Source organism: Hyperoodon ampullatus (genome assembly GCF_949752795.1).
Source record: "Hyperoodon ampullatus genome assembly, chromosome: X".
In the NCBI taxonomy this organism is placed as follows: Eukaryota; Metazoa; Chordata; class Mammalia; order Artiodactyla; family Ziphiidae; genus Hyperoodon; species Hyperoodon ampullatus.
This window is the reverse complement of record NC_136913.1, coordinates 106,407,298-106,421,272: the sequence shown is the minus strand read 5'-3', so window position 1 is coordinate 106,421,272 and position 13,975 is coordinate 106,407,298. Positions and strand designations below refer to the sequence as shown.

At 40.0% G+C, this 13,975-nt stretch overlaps 1 protein-coding gene across 2 annotated transcripts in view; it reads right to left on the bottom strand.

Annotated features, from left to right (window-relative positions):
* GRIA3 (glutamate ionotropic receptor AMPA type subunit 3) overlaps positions 1 to 13,975 on the bottom strand; it is a gene marked incomplete at its 3' end in the record, with an annotated part of 298,730 nt that overhangs the window by 53,122 nt on the left and 231,633 nt on the right. The window lies entirely within an intron of this gene.

Here is a 13,975-nt window from a genome sequence, read left to right as displayed (position 1 = left end):
TGAGTTTAACAAATTTAATATAGACATTGCCATTCTGTGGAGCTGATTACCCATAAGGCAAGGGGCCATAAGATAATATTTATTATTGTCTTCATATAAATGGCTAGTGGGGCTCAGGAGTTTAGATCCAGAGATTGAAACTCTTCCCTTTTACAAATTGAGATGTAGCACATAGGACAGGCCTCAAGTGAAGTAGGAAACTACCTGATTAATAGGATTTGAGAAGCACTAAAAGGTTTGTCTGTACCCTCCCCCACCAAAATAATCAAAACAAAGAAAACCATCCTCACTGGCCTGCCCTAGAAATTCTTACTATTGGAATTATCCTCTGAGCTTTCTTCAGGAGGCTTGGTTAAAATGTAACATTTTACTTCAACAGCATCTATTATCATATTATCCTGGATTAGTCTATGCAATTAGTGGAGAATGGGACAGAAGATGGGTAAGTTTTAATCAGGGAAAATTTTGTTCTTAAATGTAACTGTGCATGGGCATTACTTGGGGTGTTTGTTAAAATACTGCTTCAGAATATGAGTGCTCAAAAACCTGGACTTCTCAAGCATCACTGGTGATTGCAGTTGTCTGCGGCCCAAACTGAGAAATATTGTTCTTCTTCTACATCAGTGATTCTCAACTCTGCCTGCACATCAGTATCATTGGGGGAGCTCAAGACAAGACAAAACAAAACACAATGACCAAAAAACTGCCTAGGCTCCACCCTAGGCCAATTAAATCAGAATCTCTGAGGGTTGGGCCTAGGCAGCAGCATTTTTATAAAACTCTGGGGCAGCCAAGATTGGGAGTCATGGTCCTACATCATGAATGCTACTCAGGGAGAGGGTCTGTGGGCAGTTAGGGGACAGTGTGAGGGCACTGAATGCTCAATGGGTAAGGGCTTGTAGTGAGGAAACTTCATGTCCTTCACAATGCTGCTGAAGGCTGGCTCTGTTTGCAGAAATGAAATCTGGTCACTAGGTTTTATAAAACATTGCCACATTATCCCGAGGATAGTTCTGCTCTGTGGTGGAGCTCCATCCTGGTTAGGCTGTGTTCTCTCATGCCCAGAAAAGCTCACAGGAAAAGAACCCACTCTGTCATAGAGTCAAGAATAGGCGTAGGAGCCTGGCACATCTCCAGGCTCTGTGGGAAGAGGGCAGCTCTGGGCTGAAAGCTGGCAAGTCAAGCTCTTCTCTGTCTGTACTCGCATTTTACCACTCTGAAGCAAATTTAAATTCCTGTGTCCCAAGATAACCTTTTTTTTAGCCTCTGGAAAATTCAGTTGTTTTAGATTTTACACCCTGATCAAATAATTTTGGCAGGTGTTTTGATAAATAGTATTCTTTATTGATTAACTGTAACAAAACTATTTGGTTTTTTAAAGCCTGTAATTCCTATTGGTCCCTGGATGCTTCACATAACCCTTATTTATTTATTTCTGAACATAATCACTTTTAGCTTTTGGGATGTGCAGATCTGCTTTGCAACAGATTTTCTAACTGATAGTTATACTCTCTCAGGATTTCACCTGGGAACATTTCCCTTTTAATCAGAAGATGTAAAAACATCTGGACTCAGAAAGAATGTCACATCTGAATGCTAAAAGTGTACAGAATATTTCAATTATGAATTTGAAACTTTCATAGTCTTTCTTCATTGTTAACATACATTTTATTTATTCTGGGTTGATCTGACTCTGGAAATAATTTTACTGTATAAAAGATGAATGCTCAAAGTAGCATTCATAGTAATAGGGTAATAAAAATGATAATAATAGCTAACATTTAAGGAGCACTTCCTATGTGCCAGACTCTGTTATAATTGTTTACGTGTGTCAACTCCTTTAATCCTCCATCCCTTTACAGATAAGAAAATGGAGCATTCTACAGGTAAAGAAATTGAGGCACAGAGAGGAGAAATAGGAAATAAATCATCTAGACTTATGCAATCGGAAAGACATGCCCACATTTCTGTAGTATAAAATACTCATATTTTGTATAAGAAAACCCCAAATGGTGTGTAAATTATAGAAGGAGCAATTTTCCTACAAACACTGAGAAATATAGCTGCAGGAAAACCAAACATGTTTGGATAATTATTGTTTATTATCTGTTGTTCATTTGGAATGGAACTGTGAATGTCATCCTTATTTGGGATGATGGGGTTTTACTGAGACCAAGGGGAAAACTGATTTTGGAGTATTTCCAGAATCATGGTTTGGTATGGAAAAGGGTGTATTCTGCTGCTGTGAATACTAATGGTAGTTTATGTATTATCTGCTTGAAATGTGGAGAACAACACAGTAATTTATGGAAATTACATTTGTGCCATTCTATTGCAGCTAATGGACTGTGGCTGTGCCTGTGTGATCTAAAATCAAGCCTGCACATCATAATCTGGTTATTTTGGCCACCTTAATGGCTGACTCAGATAATCATGTGGTTGATCTGTATGGCTCAGCTCAAATTGGCTGTTGACATGACTGAAAATAAACCTAAAAGCAAAATGGTCTTTTTTGTGGCCTCTTGTCTACATGGCTGTTGATTTTGGCAATTATGTGGTTAATACTGTGATAGACCTATGATCATGGAGAATTTTGGTGAATATCCACATAGAAATGGTAAAATAGTATACACGAGCATCAGCACAGATGGAAAAAGGAGCTTCCTTGGAATCAGCGTTGAATGCACAAGCTTGCATTCAGCATTCTCCCTTCAAGACAGTAGTAGCTTTTGTGCCAGTTCAAGTAAGAATTTAACCTCTGTAAAATCTAAAAAAGCCAGACTTGGGCTTCCCTGGTGGCGCAGTGGTTGAGAGTCCGCCTGCCGATGCAGGGGACACGGGTTCGTGCCCCGGTCCGGGAGGATCCCACATGCCGCGGAGCGGCTGGGCCCGTGAGCCATGGCCGCTGAGCCTGCGCGTCCGGAGCCTGTGCTCTGCAACGGGAGAGGCCACAGCAGTGAGGGGCCCGCGTACCGCAAAAAAAAAAAAAAAAAAAAAGCCAGACTTATAGAAAAACAGAAGAGAATATAGGTTTTCAGGGGATGGGAGGTGAGCAAAATAGGGGATGTTGGTCAAAGTGTACAAACTTCTAGTTATTAAGTGAGTAAGTTCTGGGGATCTGATGTTTTTTAAAGGAACGGATTTTTAAAAAATATAAATAAAATTTTCTGTTCATCCAAAAAAAAAAAAAAGACAGTGGTAGCTTTGACAAGAGTCTTGGTGGAATTTCTACCACTTTCTTCCCTTGTATGTCATGGGTGCCTAAATCCTTTCACTGAGAAAATGTGCAGTGGAACTCACAGGGAAGAAGCTCTATAAGAATTTTCACATTTCCCTTTTCTCATTAGTGAAACTATAGCCTTTTAAATCCACATTTCACATGGAGGCTATATAAAAAGTGACTGATGGGTCAGCCCCATCACATTTTTAAAAGGATCTATTAAAACAAGATAAGACTTTATAGTTGAGTTAGAAAGATCTGTCATTTCCCAGTATCTTTTCTTCCATTAATGCAGCTTCAAAATGTTTAACATTCATTTCAAGTAGTTTTGTTGCACAAGACAGATTTTGAAGTTAGCATAATGAAATGACCGTAAAATGCTGCCATTTAGTATTTATAAAAAATGCATTAAAGGAACATATCATACCTTTTGAAGAAATGTAAGAGGAGGCATGAAGTTAATGAAAGTAAATCAGCAACAAGAGAAAAACAGACATAACATTGCAAAACAATACACAATGCTCATGTTATCTGTGATCATACGAAACTGGAGTTTCCAAGTTAATAATAAAATGCATTTTATGGCCTATGAAATGATAATAAAAGTGAGCTATGTGCTGTAACCTTCATCCTGTGAGTAAATTTTGAAATCAGCACTTTACTAGCTTCACAAGATGAAGACCTGGAACTGCAAACTGCCTCTCTCCTTTGCACAAACTCTTTATCATTCCTTTTCTCCCTCTTCTTTCTTCCACAGTAGGCATCATTTCTACACTGCATTCAATGCTGTGTCTATGACAGATTTTTTTAAAATGTGCAGAGTCAATCTTTGGTTCTTATAGTCTTCTCTGATGGGAATAACTAACCATTTCCCAAAGACTGAAAACTACAGCTTTCAGCCAGAAAAGTCATGAAATAGTTGTAATAAAAATCCTGCTACTACAATTAATTTATTACCACACCACTACTGCTTTGAAGTGAATTTGCAGTTACAGTAGGATGAAGACACTGGTCATACATCAGTAAAGGAAAGGCTATTGTTGCTTTAAACGGAGCCCCAAACTCTCCTATTGTCTTTGATCCCATTCATTTTTTATCCTTCGTATATTTTATTATTCTGCACATACTTTCCATTTAAAAAAGGAGGATCTATGTGTCAGCTAACCTGGACAGATCCCCTGCCTGCTTCTCCAAAGTGATTGCTATCTGGAAAACTTAACAGGAGACTAATGCCCATGGAATAATCTATACACAGTAACCAGGTTCAGGTTAGTGTGTTCTTTCCATTTTCTCTGCTGCAATTCCCTGGAACCTTGTCTCTTCAACTTGGCTAGCCCTCAGATGTCCCTGCAGCTTTAGAGAAAGTCAGCAGGGGGAGCATTTGTCTGGAAGGACTTGGACTCTGGCCTGCTTAGCAGTTCTGTCAACGTTTTACAAACGAAATAAATTTCAGATTAAAAAAAAATTCCAACCACCTGTCAATATCAGCAAGACATTGTGGAATAATACAATCAAAATGTTTGCAAGTGGTGTAATCCTTAAGGAAAGCACTTTATGGGTTCAGGAAGGAATGTTGTTGGTTATTTCTCATCAGAAATCGGCTATTTGGCACTGACAAAAATTTTAACCGTATTCCTAAGGAGTATTAGGAACTAAAATGCAAGTGCAATGTGAACGATTAGTATTTGTGAAGCCACGATGGTTAGCAGCAGCCAGTTTAAAAATGATAATAGGTAACGTGTATTGAGAACTTACTATATGTCAGGCACTGTGCTTTACATTTTAGAGATGAGGAACTGAGCCTTAGCAAGATTTAGTACCTTGCCCCACGTTACACAACAGCTAAGCGGATTGTGAATCTAGTGAGATGAACTTCAGGACCCGCATACCTAATCACTATGTTCCCTCCATCTGGCTACACCCACTGGCTATCTCCCCATCCCCCAATCAGGGGGAAGAGGGTTGAATGCAATCTCCTCATACTTTCTTCTCCTGACTCCCCCCAACAAATTAGTTCGTGTATGAATATAACCTCAGCTTATTACATTGATTACTCAGTCTCCACCTGAATTGGTCACCCTGAACAATTGGGGTAGTTGAAAATATCAAACCTAATATTGACGTAGACTCTTTAGGCTTCTAGGTTACTGTTCATAGCTTTATTTGATGGCAATGGAATCATGCTCAGTTTTCCTCATGATGTCTTGTTGCTGATTTCCCAGTCTTTAACTTTGAGTGAACACATGTTCAGCAGCATTCTTAAATGCTCACTGCCTATTTTCTTAAACAGCCAGGGCAAAGGTACTGTTTCATCAGAGGTTGGGAGACTGGAAAACATCTCTTGGGCATGAGCATGAGGAAAAGAATGGAACAAACAGTGCACCTTTAGGTCGGTAGTGGGTGGCTGTGTGTGGTAGTGGAAATAATTGTACTGTTGGCTCTTAGAGCCTCCATGCCCTCGGGTTCCATGACATTATCTCTCCAGGTACTATTCCTTTCTCTATGATATGAGAAAAGCAGTATGAAGTGAAAAGAGCACAGGTTCTGGAATTGGAGTTGGGTATGAATACTGGCTTTGTCATTAGCTGTGTGACTGGGCAAATTACTTCACCTGAGCATCACCTTCACCTAGAAAATAAGTACGATGCCCACCTTGTGATAGTGTTTTGAGGATTAGAATTCATATGATAATACAGGTAAAGTGCCCAGATGCAGTGGGAACTTAGAGAAAATTGTTGTTCCTGGGCCCTCAGTAAATGGATGCAGCTGTATTAATTTATCTCTGACATCTCCTCCTGCTATGATATTTGATAATGCTACTTTAAAATGTGGTCTCTTATAATGCCTTGAATTGCTCCAATTTTGAGAAAAGTCAGAGTGTACAATGCACGCTCACATTCTGGGCTTTCTGGAGAGTTTGCATTCCAAGGATGGCCATTGAAAAGAAATGGGGCGAATAATTTAAGAAGATGGCGGAAGAGTAAGACGCGGAGATCACCTTCCTCCTCACGGATACACCAGAAATACAGCTACACGTGGAACAACTCCTACAGAACACCTACTGAACGCTGGCAGAAGACCCCAGACCTCCCAAAAGGCAAGAAACTCCCCACATACCTGGGTAGGGCAAAGCGGAGAGATTCCCGCACAGAGGATCGGTGCCGAGCGGCACTCACCAGCCCGAGAGGCTTGTCTGCTCGCCCGCCGGGGCGGGCGGCGCTGGAAGCTGAGGCTTGGGCTTCGGTCAGAGCGCAGGGAGAGGACTGGGGCTGGCGGCGAGAACTCAGCCTGAAGGGGGCTAATGTGCCACAGCTAGCCGGGAGGGAGTCCGGGAAAACTCTGGAGCTGCCGAAGAGGCAAGAGACTTGTTCTTCCCTCTTGGTTTCCTGCTGCGCGAGGAGAGGGGATTAAGAGCGCTGCTTAAAGGGGCTCCACAGACGGGCGCGAGTCGCGACTGAAAGCGCGGAGCCCAGTGACGGGCGTGGGACGCTGGGGCTGCTGCTGCCGCCGCCAAGAAGCCCGTGTGCGAGCGCAGGTCACTGTCCACACCGCCCTTCCGGGAGCCTGAGCAGCCCGCCACTGCCGGGGTCCCGGGATCCAGGGGCGGCTTCCCTGGGAGAACGCACGGCGCGCCTCGGGCTGGTGCAACGTCACGCCGACCTCTGCCGCTGCAGGCTCGCCCCGCACTCCGTGCCCCTCCCTCCCGCCCGGCCTGAGTGAGCCAGAGTTCCCGAAGAGGCTGCTCCTTTAACCCTTTCCTGTCTGAGCGAAGAACAGACGCCCTCCGGCGACCTACACGCAGAGGCGGGGCCAAATCCAAAGCTGAGACCCGGGAGCTGTGAGAACAAAGAAGAGAAAGGGAAACCTCTCCCAGCAGCCTCAGAAGCAGCGGATTAAAGCTCCACAATCAACTTGATGTACCCTGCATCTGTGGAATACATGAATAGACAACAAATCATCCCAAATTGAGGAGCCAGGAGTCAGTACTGTGCCTCTGAGGTGGGAGAGCCAACTTCAGGACACTGGTCCACAAGAGACCTCCCAGCTCCACATAATATCAAACGGCGAAAATCTTCCAGAGATCTCCATCTCAACACCAGCACCCAGCTTCACTCAACGACCAGCAAGCTACAGTGCTGGACACCCTATGCCAAACAACTAGCAAGACAGGAACACAACGCCACCCATTAGCAGAGAGGTGGCCTAAAATCATAAAAAGTCTGCAGACACCCCAAAACACACCACCAGACGTGGACCTGCCCACCAGAAAGACAAGATCCAGCCTCATCCACCAGAACACAGGCACTAGTCCCCTCGACCAGGAAACCTACACAACCCACTAAACCAACCTTAGCCACTGGGGACAGACACCAAAAACAACAGGAACTACGAACCTGCAGCCTGCAAAAAGGAGACCCCAAACACAGTAACATAAGCAAAATGAGAAGACAGAAAAACACACAGCAGGAGAAGGAGCAAGATAAAAACCCACCAGACCTAACAAATGAAGAGGTAATAGGCAGTCTATCTGAAAAAGAATTCAGAATAATGATAGTAAAGATGATCCAAAATCTTGGAAATAGAATAGACAAAATGCAAGAAACAGTTAACAAGGACTTAGTAGAACTAAAGATGAATCAAGCATCGATTAAAAACACAATAAATGAAATGAAAAATACTCTAGATGGGATCAATAGCAGAATAACTGAGGCAGAAGAACGGATAAGTGAGGTGGAAGATAAAATAGTGGAAATAACTAATGCAGAGCAAAATAAAGAGAAAAGAATGAAAAGAACAGAGGACAGTCTCAGAGACCTCTGGGACAACATTAAACGCACCAACATTCGAATTATAGGGGTTCCAGAAGAAGAAGAGAAAAAGAAAGGGACTGAGAAAATATTTGAAGAGATTATAGTTGAAAACTTCCCTAATATGGGAAAGGAAATAGTTAATCAAGTCCAAGAAGCACAGAGAGTCCCATACAGAATAAATCCAAGGAGAAATACGCCAAGACACATATTAATCAAACTGTCAAAAATTAAACACAAAGAAATCATATTAAAAGCAGCAAGGCAAAAACAACAAATAACACACAAGGGAATCCCCATCAGGATAACAGCTGATCTCTCAGCAGAAACTCTACAAGCCAGAAGGGAGTGGCAGGACATAATTAAAGTGATGAAGGAGAGAAACCTGCAACCAAGATTACTCTACCCAGCAAGGATCTCATTCAGATTTGATGGAGAAATTAAAACGTTTACAGACAAGCAAAAGCTGAGAGAGTTCAGCACCACCAAACCAGCTTTACAACAAATGCTAAAGGAACTTCTCTAGGCAAGAAACACAACAGAAGGAAAAGACCTACAATAACGAACCCAAAACAATTAAGAAAATGGGAATAGGAACATACATATCGATAATTACCTTAAATGTAAATGGACTAAACGCTCCCACCAAAAGACACAGATTGGCTGAATGGATACAAAAACAAGACCCATATATATGCTGTCTACAAGAGACCCACTTCAGACCTAGAGACACATACAGACTGAAAGTAAGGGGATGGAAAAAGATATTCCATGCAAATGGAAACCAAAAGAAAGCTGGAGTAGCAATTCTCATATCAGACAAAATAGACTTTAAAATAAAGACTACTAGAAGAGACAAAGAAGGACACTACATAATGATCAAGGGATCGATCCAAGAAGAAGATATAACAATTGTAAATATTTATGCACCCAACATAGGAGCACCTCAATACATAAGGCAAATACTAACAGCCATAAAAGGAGAAATCGACAGTAACACAATCATAGTAGGGGACTTTAACACCCCACTTTCACCAATGGACAGATCATCCAAAATGAAAATAAATAAGGAAACACAAGCTTTAAATGATACATTAAACAAGATGGACTTAGTTGATATTTATAGGACATTCCATCCAAAAACAACAGAATACACATTTTTCTCAAGTGCTCATGGAACATTCTCCAGGATAGATCATATCTTGGGTCACAAATCAAGCCTTGGTAAATTTAAGAAAATTGAAATTGTATCAAGTATCTTTTCTGACCACAATGCTATGAGACTAGATATCAATTACAGGAAAAGAGCTATAAAAAATACAAACACATGGAGGCTAAACAATACATTACTTAATAACGAAGTGATCACTGAAGAAATCAAAGAGGAAATAAAAAAATACCTAGAAACAAATGACAATGGAGACACGACGACCCAAAACCTATGGGATGCAGCAAAAGCAGTTCTAAGAGGGAAGTTTATAGCAATACAATCCCACCTTAAGAAACAGGAAATATCTCGACTAAACAACCTAACCTTGCACCTAAAGCAATTAGAGAAAGAAGAACAAAAACATCCCAAAGTTAGCAGAAGGAAAGAAATCATAAAAATCAGATCAGAAATAAATGAAAAAGAAATGAAGGAAACAATAGCAAAGATCAATAAAACTAAAAGCTGGTTCTTTGAGAAGATAAACAAAATTGATAAACCATTAGCCAGACTCATCAAGAAAAAAAGGGAGAAGACTCAAATCAATAGAATTAGAAATGAAAAAGGAGAAGTAACAACTGACACTGCAGAAATACAAAAGATCGTGAGAGATTACTATAAGCAACTCTATGCCAATAAAATGGACAACCTGGAAGAAATGGACAAATTCTTAGAAATGCACAACCTGCCAAGACTGAATCAGGAAGAAATAGAACATATGAACAGACCAATCACAAGCACTGAAATTGAAACTGTGATAAAAAATCTTCCAACAAACAAAAGCCCAGGACCAGATGGCTTCACAGGCGAATTCTATCAAGCATTTAGAGAAGAGCTAACGCCTATCCTTCTCAAACTCTTCCAAAATATAGCAGAGGGAGGAACACTCCCAAACTCATTCTATGAGGCCACCATCACCTTGATACCAAAACCAGACAAGGATGTCACAAAGAAAGAAAACTACAGGCCAATATCACTGATGAACATAGATGCAAAAATCCTCAACAAAATACTAGCAAACAGAATCCAACAGCACATTAAAAGGATCATACACCATGATCAAGTGGGGTTTATCCCAGGAATGCAAGGATTCTTCAATATACGCAAATCAATCAACGTGATACACCATATTAACAAATTGAAGGAGAAAAACCATATGATCATCTCAATAGATGCAGAGAAAGCTTTCGACAAAATTCAACACCCATTCATGATAAAAACCCTGCAGAAAGTAGGCATAGAGGGAACTTTCCTCAACATAATAAAGGCCATATATGACAAACCCACAGCCAGCATCGTCCTCAATGGTGAAAAACTGAAACCATTTCCACTAAGATCAGGAACAAGACAAGGTTGTCCACTCTCACCACTCTTATTCAACATAGTTTTGGAAGTTTTAGCCACAGCAATCAGAGAAGAAAAGCAAATAAAAGGAATCCAAATTGGAAAAGAAGAAGTAAAGCTGTCACTGTTTGCAGATGACATGATACTATACATAGAGAATCCTAAAGATGCTACCAGAAAACTACTAGAGCTAATCAATGAATTTGGTAAAGTTGCAGGATACAAAATTAATGCACAGAAATCTCTGGCATTCCTATATACTAATGATGAAAAATCTGAAAGTGAAATCAAGGAAACACTCCCATTTACCATTGCAACAAAAAGAATAAAATATCTAGGAATAAACCTACCTAAGGAGACAAAAGACCTGTATGCAGAAAATTATAAGACACTGATGAAAGAAATTAAAGATGATACAAATAGATGGAGAGATGTACCATGTTCTTGGATTGGAAGAATCAACATTGTGAAAATGACTCTACTACCCAAAGCAATCTACAGATTCAATGCAATCCCTATCAAAATACCACTGGCATTTTTCACAGAACTAGAACAAAAAATTTCACAATTTGTATGGAAACACAAAAGACCCCGAATAGCCAAAGCAATCTTGAGAACGAAAAATGGAGCTGGAGGAATCAGGCTCCCTGACTTCAGACTATACTACAAAGCTGCAGTAATCAAGACAGTATGGTACTGGCACAGAAACAGAAAGATAGATCAATGGAACAGGATAGAAAGCCCAGAGATAAACCCACGGACATATGGTCACCTTATCTTTGATAAAGGAGGCAGGAATGTACAGTGGAGAAAGGACAGTCTCTTCAATAAGTGGTGTTGGGAAAACTGGACAGGGACATGTAAAAGTATGAGATTCGATCACTCCCTAACACCATACACAAAAATAAGCTCAAAATGGATTAAAGACCTAAATGTAAGGCCAGACACTATCAAACTCTTAGAGGAAAACATAGGCAGAACACTCTATGACATAAATCACAGCAAGATCCTTTTTGACCCACCTCCTAGAGAAATGGAAATAAAGACAAAAATAAACACATGGGACCTAATGAAACTTAAAAGCTTTTGCACAGCAAAGGAAACCATAAACAAGACCAAAAGACAACCCTCAGAATGGGAGAAAATATTTGCAAATGAAGCAACTGACAAAGGATTAATCTCCAAAATTTATAAGCAGCTCATGCAGCTCAATAACAAAAAAACAAACAACCCAATCCAAAAATGGGCAGAAGACCTAAATAGACATTTCTCCACAGAAGATATACAGACTGCCAACAAACACATGAAAGGATGCTCAACATCTTTACTAATTAGAGAAATGCAAATCAAAACTACAATGAGATATCATCTCACGCCAGTCAGAATGGCCATCATCAAAAAATCTAGAAACAATAAATGCTGGAGAGGGTGTGGAAAAAAGGGAACACTCTTGCACTGCTGGTGGGAATGTGAATTGGTACAGCCACTATGGAGAACGGTATGGAGGTTCCTTAAAAAACTACAAATAGAACTACCATATGACCCTGCAATCCCACTACTGGGCATATACCCTGAGAAAACCATAATTCAAAAAGAGACATGTACCAAAATGTTCATAGCAGCCCTATTTACAATAGCCCGGAGATGGAAACAACCTAAGTGTCCATCATCGGATGAATGGGTAAAGAAGATGTGGCACATACATACAATGGAATATTACTCAGCCATAAAAAGAAATGAAATTGAACTATTTGTAATGAGGTGGATGGACCTAGAGTCTGTCATACAGAGTGAAGTAAGTCAGAAAGAGAAAGACAAATACTGTATGCTGACACATATATATGGAATTTAAGAAAAAAAAAGGTCATGAAGAACATAGGGGTAAGACAGGAATAAAGACACAGACCTACTAGAGAATGGACTTGAGGATATGGGGAGGGGGAAGGGTAAGCTGTGACAAAGTGAAAGAGCGGCATGGACATATATACACTACCAAACGTAAGGTAGATAGCTAGTGGGAAGCAGCCGCATAGCACAGGGAGATCAGCTCGGTGCTTTGTGACCGCCTGGAGGGGTGGGATAGGGAGGGTGGGAGGGAGACGCAAAAGGGAGGGGATATGGGAACATATGTATACATATAACTGATTAAATTTGTGATAAAGCAAAAAATAAAAAAAAAAAAAAAAAAAAAAAAAAATTTAAATATGAAAAAAAAAAAAAAAAAAAAAAAAAAAAAGAAAAGAAATGGGGCTGTGTGCCCCATTGCTGGGTTGAGTTGTGACTAGCATTTAGAAAAAAAAAAAGAAACAGAATAGATAATATCAGAGTGCATGGCACACTGTAAGGGTAATTTCTGGTGAAACTTTTGTTACGTACATATATGTGTACTGAGCTGTGATGGAAAATTTATCTGTGACCGAGGGTTGTGCTCAAAACATTTGAAAGCCATCACTCTCTAGGACAGTGTCTAGTGCAGAATAATAAAATCTGTACCTTGAAGAAAGCACTTGATACATTTCAGCGCCACAGAAGAGCCACAGCTTAAATTCTGCTACAAAAATTGAAAATAAAGAATCTTTCCAGCTTGTCATTTTCGGGCCATCATTTTTAAATTATTACTTAATGAGGTAATATGCATAGATACTTCTAAAAACAAATGGCCTTTTAAGAGTTCTGTTTGAGTATGCACAGTAGTATGTAGCACTCCAGTGGGGATATCACAAATTTAGTTTTGAAAATGCATTTACAGAAACCAATAAAATCTCCAGCCTTAATAAGTCTTTAGCATTGTCTCAACACAGATTACCAGCCATGTTAAAATCATTCAATTACAGGATCATTCAGAAACCCTCATCTCTTGAAGTGAACATTTAAAAAAATCAGAAAAGAAAGAAACTAGCACAATTAACTCCTAGATGATATCACAAAACGACACACATTGCAAGCACAAAAGGAATAGGGAGTGAAATAATTTGGAGAATCTGACCAAGCAGATTGAGGGTGGCAAAAAAGAATGACAGATAAATGAGGCTTACCCCACACGTGTTATGGGGTAAAAGCTGCTGAAGATGGTTACCAGGGATTTATACTGCAAAACTTCATTTTAAATGTTTTGTGCTCCAAGTGGATAACCTCAAATACCTCAAATGAAGTATGCTATAAAAACATGGTAGGTGACCTTCTGAGTCCTTCTAGTCTAAATGAAAATCCCTATATGTTTGTATAATTGACTCTGGTCAGTATTTGGATTAATGTTCAATTTTACCAAAGCTACAACTTTTTATTTCATTTTTTTCTGATTATAAAGATGTTACATTTGCTTACAGTATTTTATAATTATGAATTTGCCACCATTTTTGTTTAGGTGAGTCGACACTTTAAGTGGGTAAGGTCTAG